The following is a 19,484-nucleotide window of genomic DNA, read 5'->3' on the forward strand; positions in this document are numbered from 1 at the left end:
TATCATGTATTATATTTAGATTTAATTGTCATGATAAATGATATGATAATAAAGTCTCCTACTCCAATACCGTTGTTACAGTCAAGAAAGATTATTTGAGACTATTGTATAGTAGAATAGCTTTCTTTTCTATGGCCCAGTTTACAACAGCTCATGGGTAAATGGCTTACTGGTGTGAGAATAACCTGTGGAAGCCACAGACATTCTCAAACCACCCTGGTTCACTGGGTAAACCTGTTATTTTAGTGTTCACTGGTAGAGATGAGCAAAGAGTGTTGAGGAACCTAGTAGTTACTTCTGTCCTTTGTTGCAGCCTTTGTCTCCTGGTCAGCTCTGTCGCTTTCTAGGCCCTGCGACATCATGATGTTGTTGTGCACTATGTGTCATCACATCTCGAGGTCTGGAAAGTGACATAGGTCCCAAAGAGATGCTGGGCTGACTATGCCACAGAAGTGAAGTCCAAATGCAACAAAGGACCGGACCGAAGGTTAGAACTGGTTACTGCTAATCTAATCTTTTTGCTCATCTCCAGTCCCTACTAATATACAGCTAAGTATTAGATCACATCTACGGTAACATTTCAGTATTTCAGTTATAGGACCAGAAAATGAAAATAATAGGAGTGACAAAATGCAAAGATCATGCCCACTAAAGTTTACAACCGGCTCCATTGACTTTAATGCGGTCCGGCAAGTTTCTGACACAGTGGATATCATTTGCACTAGATTAGCCAGCAGTTTTGGCAGAATCTGCAACAGAGCCTCCACAACATGTGTACTCATAGTCAGTTAGGGTGTGAGAACAATGCGGTTCCCATACTCTGATTGCCCGAACAGTTTGAGAATTAACAGCCATTTTCTGTTCCTAGGTTGTCACACTGTAGAACAGAGCACAAGAATATTGGAAGATGGCCTTCAGTAATGAGAATGACCTCTGGTTACTCTTATTATTGTAATTCACTGAACGCCAAATCTGCACCAAATTCATCTCCTATAGAAAGTAGTGTATGCAGAAAATTCTCAACAAATGATGGTTATTGCAAAATAAGGTAAGAGCTATGGCAGAAAAAAACTGTCTTTCATGAGCTGCATTATATTTATTATGTGTTTTATATACTTTCTGTGCCTTGACCGAAAATGGTGTGAGCTTTGTGGCCTAACACACCATCTTGAAAAAAAAAGTAAATAAAAAAAAAGCTCCAAAATTCTGGTGCCTATTAGTGATGAGTGAGTATGTTTTGCTAACCCTTTTGGCGAGTATGCTCGGGCCGAGCACCGAGTAGTTACAGCTGCTCGGTGATATGCTTGAATCACTCCCGTGTGCATGATTTGCAACTGTTTGACAGTTTTATTACATGTGAGGAATGTGTAAGAAATAGACATTCCTCACATGTATTAAAGCTGTCAAACAGTTGCAAATCATGCACACGGGAGCGATTCAAACATATCACCGAGCAGCTGTAAATACTCGGAGCTTGGCCCGAGCATACTCAGCGAAAGGGTTAACAAAACATACTCGCTCATCACTAGTGCCTATTTCTTGCACAAAGTATGTCAACTTATAGTTGGTGTAAATGTAGACTACACAGACTAAAGATGTGTCATAGTAATCACATTGCAAAAAGCAAGAGCCTTTATGATAAATCTGTAGCATTTTAAAACTGTCTACTTCAAGCTAAAATTGTGCACTATGATAAATATGCCTTAGTCCATGTAATCTGCATACTTTTGGTCTTTTCCTTACTTTCCTTCTTTTTTGTGACTGTACATTTTCTCTCTATAACTGTTTAATGTGGGCGGCTCTTCCTGCTGTGAACTTGAGAAGCTGTGCTGTGTCCCCTGGCCAATCAGTTGTGTTCACCTGTTGACCCTCAACCAATAAGATACAGTATATTTAAGTTTCACACTGATACTGTTTCACTATATGCAAAATAACTGAAACCTGGATGTAACTGCTTTAATTGGATTCATTAGCAAGATACCTGTACAATTAAATTGGCAAGCATTAATGTTAATTCATCTTTTGTACAGCACTGCCACAATCAGTAACCTCCAATGAGTTATTAGAGAGCCGGCAAATATTTCAGATTATTAAAGTATAATATTCCCTAAAAATATTTTTAACATTTTTTTTTATATTTAGTACACTGTGAAAGATATATATATTTTTTAACACGACAAATCATTTGGAGCCAAACATTTTCTAGCTACGAGCATCTGTGCCTAGAGATAAGCATAACAGAAGGAATGATAACAGCGATTTGGATGCCTGTTATTTCTAGCTCGGCTTGGTGAATACAGTTACACTGTTTGAGAGAAACATTGATCTTTTTGGACGGATATTGTAACAACCATTTTCACTTATATCTCAAGTGTAGGTCATGTACACAAAAATATGGATCCACGCTACGTCTAAGATCAAAGATGAATTCAGATTCATAATTTATTACGGTATATCTAATAAATACTTTCATATCAGCGCCAGACAACCCCTTTAATTGTGTCCTAAGTTTGTTGAATATGGAGATGGAAGCTAAAGGAATAAGTCCTTTTCTCATCAGTTGTAGCAAGCTTTCGGTGTTTTGGTTCAATACGCCCCATAACTCTTCCTCTTCCAATGACCCTCCTCACACCTCCAGAGCTTCAGCTAGTGATACTGTATTATCGATCTTCAAAGGTTTTCCTTTAATATAGCTAAGTGTTTTATTATTCTGAGGATATTTCTTAAATGCCACATTTGTATTGGGTGTGGTTTGGCATGTATCACTGTCAACTCCGAAAATCATTCCCAGACTATCAAAGATTTTCAGCATCGTGTTAATGTCTATACTGAACCTTCTCCATGTCCGCGAGAGAGGACAGTGACTTGGTTTTTGGCACTTCAGGTGCTGTGAAGGCACGCAGGTCCTGATTCGAATCGTTCTTCAAAGGTTTTCCTTTAATATAGCTAAGACAAGTGATTTATTATTCTGAGGTGCAAGCACACAAGGTTGGTCTTCCAAGATAATTTCTTCTATGATGAAATCAGGGCTACTCAGAAATTATGGTATGTTTCTTCAATAAAATTGGACTGGATTCTTGTAAGGGACCTTTGTGAAGGTACTTTTCTGGGGCGAGCCATTTGATTGTTTCCTTTTTGTGTTCATCTGTTTTCATATATCCAAAATCAAATTCTTGCCGTTTATAAATAAAACCTTTAGGGGAATCTTTAAGTTACCCCTTGGGGTTTCTGTCTTCGGCCGGAGACATCTAAACAAGGATATTTCCCAAATGCCCCATTTGTATTGGGTGTGGTTTGACATGTAGCAGTGCCAGCTCTGCAAACCATTCCCAGATTATCAAAGGTTTTCGGCATTGTGTCCATGCCTATATTGCACCTTTTCTATGTCTGCAAGTGATGACAGTGGCATAATCAGTAGCAACTCAGGTCCTGTGAAAGCGCAAATGTCGTGATTGGAAATATTTTCATCTGTGAAAGTTATACTTCTGGAGAGCAACAGCAGCAGAGACCATGTGGGGGGATAATAAATTGGGACTTGCAGGGTCCACTTTTCCTTACCCCATAGAGTGACTAGATACCACAACAATAACATTAATTACAATTAAAGGGAACTTGTCACAATGACCAATTTGGCCTTTTCGTCAATTTAGACAACGTTCACACTGGGCCTGTAAGTGCATGGTTATTTATACAGTTTTACCAATGTATAGTGACCTACAAGGGTTCTATCAATGAGAGCCATTGTTTTAGTATGATACATGTCTGTTTTAAGAACCACTGTCTATTACAGGACGGCTATGGCATGGGCACAGGAGCAAGTGAAAAAGGCAACAGGGAAAGTTATGGTTCTCGGAATGAAGCAATGAAAAAAGTAAGGGTATGTGCAGACCATCTGTAGAGGCAGCGCTTTGAACGCAGTATACTTTATGCTGCATCTAAAGTGCTGCACGCAGGTGAATCCGCATGTGTTCATTGAACCATGCGGATTCACCACATTCAATACATTGCAGTGATCTAATTTCTCTTGCGGAGAATAGCGACTCCACAAGAGAAATTGACATGCTGCGGTCTAGAAAGACGCACCACATATCCGTGTCCGCAGGAGCATGGAGACACATAGTGGACATGGAATTTCTACAGATCCCATTCACTATGCTGTAATAGCTGGCCGCTGCGGGTTTGACGCCGCATAACATGCAGTGTCAAACCCGAAGCGGCTCCTGACCTTCTGCATATACCCTTAAAGTTTAAGTTGAAAACAGGTCACTATACTATGAAGAACAATGATTTACTGTTGATAGTGTAAGTGCACTTTCACTGATTGTCATAGGGTCATGTCAGAAGCTGAAATCGTTGGCGGTCAAGGGTCTGAGACTCTCCCCCGCCCCCAACAGATCACCAAAGAAAGGGGAAGAAGCACTCAGCCTTTTGAGACTGAATAATCAACAGAAAGTCTATGAATCCATCTTCAGTCTCAAGAGGACAGCAGAGCTTGTCGAATCCTTCTAACCCTTTGTAGTAACGATTAATGGGGTCTCAGCGTCGAGACTTCTACCAGTTAGTCTTATGCCAAAAGTTAGTGAAAGTGCAATACGCGTTAAATATTAAAGTTCATCTAAAATATCAACTATTTTTAAGCTGCATAAGTTAACAAATTGATGCTACAGTTTTTCCTCATTCCTCGGTTTTGCTGCAGAATCACTTGCACTACATACAGGCTTGATTTCCTGTTAATTTTCTAATCTACACTTACTATGAGTTGCCCAACAAACCACCAACACGCATACCACAGAGAAACCCTTAGGGTATGCACACACATCTTTTTCAAGCATGTCTGCACCAAAACACGCCTGAAAAAGCACTCCAAAATGCTCTATAGAATGAATATATGCATGTCCATGTAATGACTTACTTATGGCTTACTGTTCATATGTTCAGGCTTTTAAGCATCTTTTAACTACTTCAGGTTTCAAAAGATGCCAATTGGCTAAAAGAAGTGACACGTCCCTTCTTCAGGCATTTTCTGCTTGGAAGACCTTCTATATTTTACAATACAAGTCAAAGAAAAGACTCAAAAGATGCAAGGGGACAACTAGAAGTAATTTTTGAGCATTTTTCCAACATTTCCAATGTTGAATGAAGATACAAAAATGACTGGAAAAGGCCAATAAAAAAGACGACCCAAAGACTGGAAAAAACAAACAAAAGCAGTCAAAAAAAGTCAAAAGATGCAAAAATGTCACTTTGGGAGGGAAAAACAGGCTACGTGCTCTGAAACGTCTTCCTCTTGGAAAGCTCGGCAAGTTTGCCCAAGTTTAAAAGTTATTGTGTGTAAATACCCTTAAATAGGGTGGCTCAGTGGTTAGCACTGTTGCTTTGCAGCGCTGGTGTCCTTGATTTGAATCCCACCAAGGACAACTTCTGCAAGGAGTTAGTATATTCTCTCTGTGTTTGCGTGGGTTTCCTCCATGCTCCAAAGACATACTGATGATGGTGTCTTTAAAGCTTTGCGGAATAAGATGGTGCCATATAAGTAAAATAATATTAATAATAAAGCGGTTGCCTGAGACTTACATATTGATGATCTATATATGGGATAAGTAATGAAAGGCAATCTGTCAGTAGGATCAAACCTATATGGGCATGTAGGTCATAAGAAGCTGAATAAAATTATATCTTAATATTTGTGATCCAATGACTTAATCCAGAGTAATCCACATTTTTTTTTATATGTAAATGAGCTATTAAGATCTAGGTGCCGGACACAGATCTCCCTGAGAATCTGAAAAACCTACAAGAAGCAAAATGAACATAAATCCTGCTGTAAATAAATAAAAAGCAAGTGAATTTAAATAAAATAGGGTTCTTAGTAACACTGTTTTTGATAAAAAATAGTTTAAAAGCTATCCCACCAACGACAAGGTGAACCCGTTCAGGATAGTCCTACACTGTCTAATATTAAAAACCTTACCATGTGTCAAGGTTGACCTCTGTGTGAATAAGGGCAGACAAAGGACCGGGTCTGAAACTGTGGACACCAGCCAAGGGAAGCTTTTTAAATGTATTATCCAGCTCTAGGAAGGGAGGCCACACCCTATTTTGAACAGAATGCAAAATATACAAAGAAAAAAACTAAATTTGAGCTTGGTTTAAGTTGGTATACATGCAGCACATGGTTCATGGCCATTGTGAAACATGCATTTATGTGCTGCATGTATAGCAACTTAAACCAAGCTCAAATTTTGTGTTTTTCTTCCTGAGAATCTGCCTTCAGAGCATTACTACTGTACATGGAAATTTCCAAAAGTTTTCAATCCTCCTTTTTTGTCAGGAGTGATAATGTTCAGGAATGACAGATTGCTTACAAGATCTAGGGGCATAACTATTTTAAAAAAATTAAAGATGCCATCAAATCCTAGCCTAGGGCTTCTCAAATTTTTTATACTTGGGTTTTACCAGCCAGAACTCTGAAACCTGGATGTTACCAGTGTATAAAATTTATATTTGTAGCCAAATAAAAATATGCACATGTTCGTTTCCATCAAAATTGTCTCTCCAACGACACTTTACCAATAACACCTCACCATTGAGGCCTGCTTTTCAGGAGAGATACATATTCTAGACCATAGATGTTGAGACCAGTCTCGCTATGTGTAATCCATCAATTAATTATGTTGAATTATTTCCTATCCAAATCTGATCTTTGTTTTCCAAATAGGAAAATCACCCTCCAACATTCACAAAACAAGAAATGTAATTCTGGGTTATTTATCAGAAGAGTAATACCTATTTTTCACTAACGACTTGTGTTGGGTACAAAAGTGGATTTTATGTTTGCAGTATATCGTTTTGCCAATCATTATCACCTATCAGTTATTGGTTCTCTTCTCTAAAAGTTTAGTAATTAATTGCGCTGCCGCTCATATAAAAGCTGTTTATTATACACAGTTAAAGCTGTGATGTTGATAGCCAGCAAAGATCAATAGCGCTTGGGAAATAATTATCCATGTTACATTTTGTAACACAACTCGGTTTTCGTTTCTTTCTCTTATGCTCAAAGGAAAATGTAGTTGAAAGTAGTTCTGATCTTTGTTACAGATGCTTCAAGATATAAGAGTTTAAAAATCTACATATAAAAATGGCTAAAAGAAAACCCCAAAACTGAAGTCTGGATTCAAACAAAATATGGAACAAAATTTTATACCTGAAATGTAAATAAAAAGTCGGGTAACTTTGTCTTCACTCTGATTTACTGTTTTTGTACTAATTTTAATAAACTTTTTTTTTTTCAATAAACTCTGACAAATGGTGGTCAATACAATGACTAATAAGATCATATTTCTTTTTTTTAAACTAAAATGATAACTGTTAGCCTGTGTGTAATACATCACTAGGAATGAAGACATTCTGAGGAATTACAGGACGTGGGGGGCAGGTCTTTGCTTATCTTCTCCCGCTCTCCTATCATTCAAACTGCATGTGAGTATAACAAAGAGGTAAGCTTTAAAGAGAACCTAGCAATACATTTTTTATTATTTCATTTAACCCCTTTGGACTTTTCTGAATGCGGCGATACCATATATGTGTAATTTTTGCATTTTTTTTATTAGATTTATTTTTAATGGGGGAAAAGTGGGATGATTTGAGCTTTTATGTTTCTTTTATTTTTACATTTTTTTTTTTACATTTTTTTTTACTTTTCACTGTTCTTATTAGTCCCCTTAGTGAAGTAGGGTTTTTCAGGTCTGAGTCCACAGACAGGGTTTCAAAGAAGCTCCGTGTAATGACAAGCATGGAGGTCTTCACCAGATCCCCTGCTGTCATAGCAATGGCGACCCGCGATCATGTCACTGGCCTTCCGATGGGTGCGTGGAATGAAGCACCCCTATGTCGGCACATGTTAAATGTCGCTGTCAGAGTTTGACAGCATCATTTAACAGGCTAACAATTGGGCAGAGCTCGGCTCAAACGTGATGGTTAGAGGCAGGTCCTGTCTATATGTAAAGACGTGTCTAAAGCCTACAATACGGGAGGATGTATGGGAGGGAAATGAGGAGGTCGAGTCCTTATGGGTGGAGATACATGGGGCAAAAAACAATAATAAAATTATCATAGGAGTCTGTTATAAACCACCAAATATAGCAGAAGCCACGGAAAGTCTATTAATGAGACAAATAGACAAAGTAGCAAAAAATAACGAGGTGATTATTATGGGGGACTTCAACTACCCCGATATAGACTGGGAAACCGAAAGCTGTAGATCTCAGAAAGGAAACAGGTTTCTGTCAATTATCAAAGACAATTATTTGTCACAACTTGTGCAGGAACCAACTAGAGGGACGGCCCTTTTAGACTTAATATTAACTAACAGGCCAGACAGAATAACTGAGGTGAAGGTCGGGGGGCACCTGGGAAATAGTGACCACAACATTATACAATTCCACATGTGCTTCAGTAGGGTGCCCAGCAAGGGAGTCACAAAAACACTGAACTTCAGGAGGGCAAAGTTTGATCAGCTAAGACATGCCCTTCACCTTATAGACTGGGATAGTATCTTTAGTAATAGGAGCACGGATAGAAAATGGGAAATTTTCAAAACAGTCCTACATAGTCACTGTAGAAGGTACATACCTTATGGGAATAAAAGGGCTAGGAATAGGAGGAAGCCAATGTGGCTAAATAAGGAAGTCAAGAGGGCAATGAAAAACAAAAAAAGGGCTTTCGGTAAACTTAAACAAGAAGGCAGCGAGGAAGCGCTAATATCTTATAGGGAAAAAAACAAAATCTGTAAGAAACAAATAAGAATAGCAAAAGAGGAGACAGAGAGACTAATTGCCAAGGAAAGTAAAACGAATCCCAAACTGTTCTTTAACTATATAAACAGTAAAAGGATTAAAACTGATGGAGTTGGCCCATTGAAAAATAACCTGGGTAAAATCATAGAGGGCGATGAGGGTAAAGCAAACCTACTCAATAGCTTCTTCTCCACTGTTTTCACAAAAGAAAACAATTTATCGGAGGAAATGCAGAGTGATAAAGTAAACCCTCCGCTAAATATCACCCACCTAACCCAGGAGGAAGTTCAGAAACGCCTAAATAATATCAAAATAGACAAGTCACCAGGCCCAGATGGCATACACCCCCGGGTACTAAAAGAATTAAGTAATGTGATAGACAGACCGCTGTATATTATATTCAAGCACTCTTTATGGACAGGGACTGTCCCACTAGACTGGCGCCAAGCAAATGTGGTACCAATACTCAAAAAGGGGTCTAAAAGTGACCCTGGGAACTATAGACCAGTCAGCTTAACGTCTGTTGTGGGTAAATTGTTTGAAGGATTTCTTAGAGATGCTATTGTAGAATATCTTAATGATAATAACTGTCTAACTCCATATCAACATGGATTCATGAGGGATCGCTCCTGCCAAACAAACCTGATCGCCTTCTACGAGGAGGTGAGCTCACAGCTGGACCGGGGAGAGTCAGTGGATGTTGTATACCTTGACTTCTCCAAAGCGTTTGATACCGTGCCACACAAAAGGTTGGTTTATAAAATGAGAATGCTTGGTCTGGGGGATAATGTGTGCAAGTGGGTAAATAGCTGGCTGAGTGATAGAGAGCAGAGGGTGGTTATCAATGGAGTAAGCTCAGGGGGTGTCAGGGTTACTAGCGGGGTGCCTCAAGGGTCTGTCTTGGGCCCTATATTATTTAATATATTTATTAATGATCTAGTGGAAGGGTTGCATAGTAAAATAGCAATATTTGCAGATGATACTAAACTTTGTAAAGTAGTTAATACAGATGAGGATAGGGCACAGCTACAGGAGGATTTAGATAAATTGGGGAGTTGGGCCAAAAAATGGCAAATGGGGTTCAATGCCGATAAATGTAAGGTCATGCACATGGGAAAGAAAAACAGCAGTCACCCATACATATTAAATGGGAAACCGTTGGGGAAATCTGACATGGAGAAGGACCTGGGCGTCTTGGTTAATAGCAAATTAAATTGGAGTGCCCAGTGTCAGGCAGCAGCTGCGAAGGCAAATAGAGTCATGGCATGCATCAGAAGAGGAATAGGGGCATATGATGAGAACATTGTTCTTCCTCTGTATAAAGCGCTGATAAGGCCGCACTTAGAATATTGTGCACAGTTCTGGGCTCCGGTGCTCAGGAAAGACATATTGGAGCTAGAGAGGGTACAAAGGAGGGCGACTAAGGTAATAAAGGGAATGGAGGGACTAGAATACCCAGAGAGGTTGTCAAAATTAGGCCTATTTACGTTGGAAAAGAGAAGGCTTAGGGGAGACCTCATAAACATGTATAAATACATCAGGGGGCAGTACAGAGATCTCTCCCATGACCTGTTTATACCAAGGATGGTGACAAAGACGAGGGGGCACACTATGCGTCTGGAGGAAAGGAGGTTCCTGCACCAGCATAGAAGGGGATTCTTTACGGTCAGAGCCGTGAGACTCTGGAACTCTCCTGGAGAGGAAGTGGTGATGTCCAACTCACTTAATGAGTTCAAGAGAGGCCTGGAGCCTTTCTTGAGAACAATAAAATTACATCTTATGCTTAGTGATAGTTAATTAATCCAGGGATTTAATCTGACTGCCAGATTGGTGTCGGGAAGTGAATTTTTCCTCAATGATGTAAATTGGCCTATACCGCATGTTTTTTTGTTGCCTTCCCCTGGATCAACGCTGCGGAATAGCTGCAGTGCACAAGAAATAGGCTGAACTGGATGGACGCTTGTCTTTTTTAGGCCTTATAAACTATGTAACTATGTAACTATGTAATACACAGCCATAAACCCATTTCTGACTTGCGCGTGCATGAAGGGGTTAAGACAAAACTTAAAGGGGTTTTCCAACAAACAAAAGTTGATTTTAAATCAATAGACCTTAGAATAATAATAATTTCCATAATTGGATGTGTTTAAATAAAATGTTCCTGTGCTGAGATAATCTTATAAATGTGCCCCTCCTGTGTACTGTGTAATGTCTGTGTCTGACCGTGCAGGAACATGGTCTGATCATACCACATCTCCTGGGCAGGGGAGGAAGCAAAAGAGTATACAGACATTACAGCATGGGATCACAGCTGATTCTTTTTGTGAGGTAAAACATTTCACTGCCTGTTTTTAACCCCTTCACCACCTTGGGTTTTTCCATTTTTGCATTTTCGTTTTTTGGTCCTCTTCTTCCCAGAGAAATAACTTTTTTTTCCGTCAATATGATACCAAATATGTGTAGTTTCTTTTTTATTTAAGTGGTAAAAAAAAAAGTCAAAGTTTGTAAAAAAAAAATAGCACCATTTTCCCGTCGTGTCTCAATTTTTTGGGATCTGGAGCTGGGTGAGGGCTTATTTTTTGCGCATTGAGCTGACATTTTTATTGATACCATTTTGGGATAGATACGATGTTTTGATCGGCCGTTATTGCATTTTATTGCAATGTTGCAGTGACCAAAAAAACATAATTCTGAAGTTTTGATCTTTATTCTCGTTACGCCGTTTACCAATCAGATTAATTCTTTTTATATATTGATTAGTGTTGAGCGAGTATGTTCTATTAACCCTTTCGGCGAGTATGCTCGGGCCGAGCTCCGAGTATTTATAGCTGCTCGGTGATATGGTTGAATCGCTCCCGTGTGCATGATTTGCGACTGTTTGACAGTTTTATTACATGTGAGGAATGTCTATTTCTTACACATTCCTCACATGTAATAAAACTGTCAAACAGTTGCAAATCATGCACACGGGAGCGATTCAACCATATCACCGAGCAGCTGTAAATACTCGGAGCTTGGCCCGAGCATACTCGGACAGAACATACTCGCTCAACCCTAATATTGATAGAATGGGAGAAGGAAGGGGATGATTTGAACTTTTATATACAGTACAGACCAAAAGTTTGGACACACCTTCTCATTTAAAGATTTTTCTGTATTTTCATAACTATGAAAATTGTACATTCACACTGAAGGCATCAAAACTATGAATTAACACATGTAGAATTATATACTTAACAAAAAAGTGTGAAACAACTGAAAATATGTCTTATATTCTAGGTTCTTCAAAGTAGCCATCTTTTGATTTGATGACTGCTTTGCACACTCCTTGGCATTCTCTTGATGAGCTTCAAGAGGTAGTCACCGGAAATGGTCTTCCAACAATCTTGAAGGAGTTCCCAGAGATGCTTAGCACTTGTTAGCCCTTTTGCCTTCACTCTGTGGTCCATCTCACCCCAAACCATCTCGATTGGGTTCAGGTCTGGTGACTGTGGAGGCCAGGTCATCTGGCGTAGCACCCCATCACTCTCCTACTTGGTCAAATAGCCCTTACACAGTCTGGAGGTGTGTTTGGGGTCATTGTCCTGTTGAAAAATAAATGATAGTCCAACTAAATGCAAACCGGATGGAAGCTAATGCAGCTGCAAGATGTTGTGGTAGCCATGCTGGTTCAGTATGCCTTCAATTTTGAATAAATCCCCAACAGTGTTACCAGCAAAGCACCCCCATACCATCACACCTCCTCCTCCATGCTTCACGGTGGGAACCAGGCATGTAAAGTCCATCCGTTCACCTTTTCTGCGTCGCACAAAGACACGGTGGTTGGAACCAAAGATCTCAAATTTGGACTCATAAGACCAAAGCACAAATTTCCACTGATCTAATGTCCATTCCTTGTGTTCTTTAGCCCAAACAAGTCTCTTCTGCTTGTTGCCTGTCCTTAGCAGTGGTTTCCTAGCAGCTATTTTACCATGAAGGCCTGCTGCACAAAGTCTCTTCTTAACAGTTGTTGAAGAGATGTGTCTGCTGCTAGATCTCTGTGTGGCATTGACCTGGTCTCTAATCTGAGCTGCTGTTAACCTGCGATTTCTGAGGCTGATGACTCGGATAAACTTATCCTCAGAAGCAAAGGTGACTCTTGGTCTTCTTTTCCTTGGGTGGTCCCCATGTAAACCAGTTTCTTTGTAGCTCTTGATGGTTTTTGCAACTGCAGTTGGGGACACTTTCAAATTTTTCCCAATTTTTCGAACTGAATGACCTTCATTTCTTAAAGTAATGATGGCCACTCATTTTTCTTTACTTAGCTGCTTTTTTCCTGCCATAATACAAATTATAACAGTCTATTCAGTAGGACTATCAGCTGTGCATCCACCAGACTTCTGCACAACTCAACTGATGGTCCCAACCCGATTTATAAGGCAAGAAATCCCACTTATTAAACCTGACAGGGCACACCTGTGAAGTGAAAACCATTTCCGGTGACTACCTCTTGAAGCTCATCAAGAGAATGCCAAGAGTGTGCAAAACAGTCATCAAAGCAAAAGGTGGCTACTTTGAAGAACCTAGAATATAAGACATATTTTCAGTTGTTTCACACTTTTTTGTTAAGTATATAATTCCACATGTGTTAATTCATAGTTTTGATGCCTTCAGTGTGAATGTACAATTTTCATAGTCATGAAAATACAGAAAAATCTTTAAATGAGAAGGAGTGTCCAAACTTTTGGCCTGTACTGTATATATTTTTAAATATTTTTTAAAACTTTTTTTTTACTTTCTACTGGCTTCAATAATCTCCATTGGAAACTAGAAACTGTGATCACGTCATAGGTTGTAAAGGGGTTTAACAATGTTTTACTTCAAAGAAAGCCAAAGAAAGAATAATTTGGGATCCCATGCTGTAATGTCTGTATACTTTTTTTCTCCTGCCCAGGAGCTGTGATATGATCAGACCATGCTCCTGTATGGTCAGACACAGCCATTACACAGTACACAGCAGGGGCACATTTATAAGATTATCTCAGCACAGGAACATTTTATTTAAACGCATTCAATTGTGGAACTTATTATTATTCCAAGATCTATTGACTAAATGAACTTTTGTTTGTGGGAAAACCCCTCAAGGCAGAAAGACCCACAAACGAGCAACTGAAGTCAGCTGCAGTAGAGACGTGGCTAAGCATCACAAAAGGAGGAAGCCCAGCGTTTGGAGATGTCCATGGCTTCCAGTCATTGCCTACAAAGGATTCTCTACAAAGTATTAAAAATTAACATTTTATTTATGGTAAAGTTAATTTCTCCAATTACTTTTCAGCCCCTGAAATTAGGAGGCTTTGTAGAAAGATGGTTGCGTTTTGTAAACGTTTCACAGAATATTTTTGTTCAACCCCTTTAATTAAACCTGAAAGTCTACACTTCAAGTGTATCTCAGTTGTTTCATTTTATATCCAAAATTGTGGCATTCAGAGTCCAAATCATGAACATTCGGTCACTGTCCAAAGATTTCTGGACCTAACTGTACTGTATATATAAGAGAGAGCTACATTGACAAATATACCTATGTACTATACACATTACTATATGATACACAAGCATATTTGTCAATGTAGCTCTCGCTGTTATATATATGGAGAGAGAGCTACACAAACATACCTGTGTATTATATAAATTATATAAATTACACAGATATGTATCTATGACATATATACATAAATATATATGTGTCACACCAGGCCTGGATGCCACAAATATTAAAGGCTGTGTCTGAGAGCAGGAGGGAGGTTCCCTGGTCAGGGACCATTAGCAAGCAGCACCTCCTGTCCCAGGCCAGTAGGGGGAGCAGGCTGCCCTTATAAAAGCTGGAACTGGGGCAGGGTTAGAGAGACCAGAACCCACTTCTGAAGTGAACAGAAGGGTTCTCAGAGGAAGGGACAGGTCAGCAGCAGCTGAGGAGTCCGTGAGGCAGAGGAGAGACTGCAAGCCAGGGACAGAGGCGACGGGAGCCGGTCCTGGCTGAGAGAATCACCACCGGACATTGGGGTACGAGGCTGTCAGGGTTGCAAGCCCAGCAGCAAAGAACCAACCCGTGAGGGATTTCAGGTCCCTTGGCCTAAGAAGCCTGGAGGCTCCGCCACACAGAGGGACCAGTACAGCAGGAGAAAGCAAAAGGTACCTAAAGGCCCGAGTCGCAAGCCATACAGGCAAAGTACACGGCCAGCTCAGGGACGTGGGCTATTACACCATGAAGAGGGGGATAGTCAGAAAGAGCATAGAGAGAACGGTAGGCCTACACACTCACCCTGACCAGTGGGGCTCGCCCGAATGCTCTCAGATACCCAGGCCCACTCCTAACCAGTACTCCTGTTGGGTCAGTAATAACATCTGCAATAAAGACACTGGACTGTTTGAAGCAGACTCTGAACTCTTACTATTGCGGCCTGCACTATCACCCCCAGCATTCACCTACACTGCCCTGAGGCTACATTCTTCCCGTGGGGAGTTGTCCTGACCCTGTGCTGCACACCAACATCAGCCTCAGTGGTCTGCCTCGCAGCAACGGTCATCCCTGACCGCAATCCACCGGTGGCATAGTTGGACATTCAAAACACTGACAAATAAACTGCCACAATTTGGTCTGACCACCCTGAGCCACGGGATCGGGTTGCCACTACTACCCCCAGCATCGCATAGAAGCCCGGTTCTGGGTGCCCCACGGCCCAGGGGGCGAGTCAGCTTTGGCGTAGTCGGCAGGATTGTGACAAACCCGCCACAAACGGGTATTGCGTGCCTGAAAAAGACTTTATACTTACCTGAGTGAAGTTTCCCGCCATTCGGGGCCATTTCCCGCCATCCGGAGCCGTTTCCCGCCAAAAGGCGCCATCTTCGGAACGCCGCGCGGGAAGAAGAGGGGCGTGGACGTCAAAAATGCGCGAGACCTGAAGTCCCGCCCTACGCTGAGACGCTGCGCAAGGTCCTGGAAGGAAATCCAGCGGACGCCGACGTCATCACCGTGCGACGCAAGGTCCTCGCCCAGAGCATCGCGAGCAGAGCCGCGGCCTACAGAAGAGGATCGCCGGAAGGTAGGCCACAGTTAACTAGGGGGGAGGAAGATGTCGGATGCGGAGGGACCCTCTACCACCAGCTTAGCCGCTGCAGCTGTGATGCCGTTTTCCATATCCTACATCCTCGGAGCGGCCTGGCTGCCACAGTATGCCGGCGAGTCGCATACCTTGGGCGACTTTAAAGAAAGGCTGTATAGCCTGTTCAAAGTTTATCTCCTGACAGAAGAACAGAAAGTAAGCATACTGATAGGGGAGTTAACTGGTGCGGCACAGCCGGAGGTAAAGTCTTGGACAGCTGAGGAGAAAAGTACTGTAAGGGGGGTTCTGACCCATCTACGGGACACCTTTGACACCTGTACCTCAGCAGAGATCAAAATGCGGTTCTATGGCTGTAAGCAGCGAGCCCAAGATAGTATCAAAGACTATGCCTTGAACCTGCAAGAAGCTCTGGGAGCAATCAAACAAGCTGACCCTGGCAGCATGCAGGATACCAATAAACTGTTGACTGATCAGTTCATAGAAGGTCTGCTGTCCAGCGCCCACAGAACCCAGCTGCGCCTCATGGACCTACAGAACCCCAATTTGACTTTTGCACAGTTCAAAGATAGGGCCATCCGGGTGCTCCGAGAACCCGCACCAGGTGGCGCTGTAGTTTCCCGGCGCCCTGCCATCACTTACCACCAGGAGGCAGCGCCCTACCCAGCAGACCTTGTGGGGGCTGATGCGCAGGCCCTAAACCCATCCCCGCCTGCAAACCTGCACCATCAGGTCCAAGAACTAACAAAGAGTGTTGCTGCATTGACCAGGACCGTACAGTCGTTACAGATGGACCCGTCAGGACCAATCAAGCTGGCTTCCAGTCCGGAGGATGTCCCGTGGCGTCGACAGAAGAGGATCCTGTCGTACAGAGGGAGGCCCGCCGATCGTTACACTGAGGATGGACAGCCGATTTGCCGCCGTTGCAGCCAGCCGGAACACGTAGCCAGGTACTGTACTTTAAATGGGTCCGACCTGGGGCAGAGGGCCAACCCCCATGCATAAGGTCACCAGGCCCGTCTAATTGGCGTGATAAGTACGTAGGGGACGCCCGGTTTTACCCATAGTGCTGGACGGTATCCCCATGAGTGCACTGCTGGACACCGGGTCCCAAGTGACTACCATCCCCTATGTACTTTTCAAGCAGTACTGGAGTGACACTGACATAACCCGCTATCCAGACAGTGACTTGAGCATCATCGCCAACAATGACCAGCCCGTGCCGCAGGTGGGGTTCAGAGAGATGACCATTAAGATTGGTAAAGTTGAACTGCCGGCACAGGGAGTGATCATTGTGGACATTGACCGTCGTGAAAGTCACCCTAAAATAACCTTGGGTACTAACGTGATTGAAAATTGTCTTTCAGAAGTGATTGTGATTTTGCAGCAGGTGGCGATGAATGCGAGCTCCAGCCAACAGAGGGTCCTCCAGAAAGAGATAAGAGCCCTGATGAGACGGCAACAGGTAGAACCATCTGGTGGTGAGATCGGTAGCGTGAGGATGAGCGACCCGTTCCCCATTGCCATGCCTCCCAAAAGTGAAATGATGATCTGGTGTTGGACTGCAATCGGGTTAAGAGGGAGAGACTACCAAGCCATGGTAGAACCCGTGTACTCAGACAGCAGGCCCACCATTTTGACAGCCCGGGGGGTGGTTGATGTCCGTTCGGATCTTAAACATTGGGGAAAGGGAAGTACACTTGCCCCGGTACGCTACATTAGCCAAATTGTTTTCTGTCGAACACAATGCTCTCAGGGTCATGGAACCCTTGCCTCCATCTCCCCCGGTGGAGGATAATGGCTCCCAGAAACCTAAGGAGGACTGGTGCCAGAAACTCCACGTGGGTGCTGACTTCACTCCCTCGCACCAAAAACAAGGAGTCTACCAGGTGGTTCAGGAGTACGAGAGAATCTTTAGTAAGCACCCGCTAGACTTCGGCAGAGTGAAAGGGGTAGAACACCACATCCCCACGGGGAGCCACCCACCAATAAAAGAGAGATACAGACCTGTACCCCCCGCACACTATCAGAACGCAAAGGGCATGCTGAGAGAAATGAAAGAAGCCGGGGTCATTAGAGACAGCTGTAGCCCCTGGGCAGCCCCCTTGGTTCTGGTAAAAAAGAAAGACGGTACCATGAGAATGTGCGTGGACTATAGACAAATCAATCGTATCACCCATAAAGACGCGTACCCGTTACCTAGGATAGAGGAGTCTTTAGCAGCACTAAAATCAGCTAATTTCTTCTCTACTTTGAACCTTACTAGCGGGTACTGGCAGGTTCCTGTGGCAGAGGCTGACAAGGAGAAGACCGCCTTCACCACCCCGATGGGATTGAGCGAATTCAACTGTATGCCATTCGGGCTCTGCAACGCACCCGGGACCTTCCAGAGTCTGATGGAATGCTGTCTAGGGCACCGAAACTTCGAAACGGTCCTACTTTACCTGGACTTCGTGATTGTCTATTCAAAGACTTACGAGGACCATCTAAAGCACCTGGCCGAGGTGTTTGAAGCCCTGGCAGGCTATGGCCTGAAAGTGAAGCCCTCAAAGTGTCACCTGTAGAGATGAGCGTTGTTCTACTCGAACTGTTCGCCAATCTCAAATTCGAGCTGTTTTGGGCGGTGTTCGAGCCGGTCGGCGAACACGAACAATTTGAGAAAAATTCGGCTGTTCGAGGTTATGTTCGATAACTGTTCGTGCATCAAAATCATAACTGGATTTTTTCTCAGTAATGATGAAAATTAATGTTAATACGCAGTTTGAGTGTACAGCGGGGCGGGGGGAGGGGCAGGGGATGGATCTCTGCAGGAACAATGAAGATCTCCATTTTTTTTTCTCTTTCCCGCATTTGCAGTGGGGAGGTGCAATCTGTCAGCCTATCAGCAGCGCACACACGGAGCGAAGTGCTTTTTTTCACACAAGCAAGGGCATGTGTGATTGGCAGTGTATGTCACATGTCCTTGCCCTATAAGACCAAGCCATTTTCCCCGTCGCCACCATTTTCTCACTGCTGCAGCTGCGTGTTAGACGGCACCGCTGTTGCTGTGTGCGCTATACCTTGTTAATTTCAAGCCAATTTTCGCACAAATATACAGATAGCTTGGGAGTAGGGAATAGTTGTGATTGCAGTCCTTTTAAGGACTAGGTTACAGCATTTCCTACGACTTTTATCAGGCAGGTTTGTGCTCTTAAATAGATAGATTGTGGGAGTAAAGACTAATTGTAATTGGAGTCCTTTTCAGGACTAGGTTACATCAGTTCCTATCAGTTTTTGCCAGGCAGGTCTGTGCCAGTGCTGTGCAAGTTTTTTTCACAGCATTTGGCTGAATCTAGCAAAGCTAATCCTTTTTGGCCTATTGCAGAGTGTGTTAGTCAGTGGAGTAGCCTATCTGTGTTGCAAGATATACCACCTGTGTATAGAATACCAATTTTTTTACTGCACCTAGTGAAGTAAAATCTTTTGGGCATAGCATCATTCTATTAGTCCATCTATACTGACCTCCATCAGGTTGCAAACTGAATATAATTTTTTTCTGCATCTAGCTCTGAAAAAATATTTGGGCTTCTAGCGGTGTGTGGGACTTGGTCTA

At 42.5% G+C, this 19,484-nt stretch overlaps 1 protein-coding gene across 1 annotated transcript in view; it reads right to left on the bottom strand.

The window, feature by feature from the left end:
• Positions 1-19,484, bottom strand: part of NWD2 (NACHT and WD repeat domain containing 2) — a 296,706-nt gene that overhangs the window by 133,595 nt on the left and 143,627 nt on the right. The gene's annotated exons all lie outside the window — the stretch shown is intronic.

This window comes from Phyllobates terribilis, unplaced genomic scaffold (genome assembly GCF_046119375.1).
Source record: "Phyllobates terribilis strain yellow unplaced genomic scaffold, ASM4611937v1 Scaffold_1__5_contigs__length_1240528914, whole genome shotgun sequence".
Lineage (NCBI taxonomy): Eukaryota > Metazoa > Chordata > Amphibia > Anura > Dendrobatidae > Phyllobates > Phyllobates terribilis.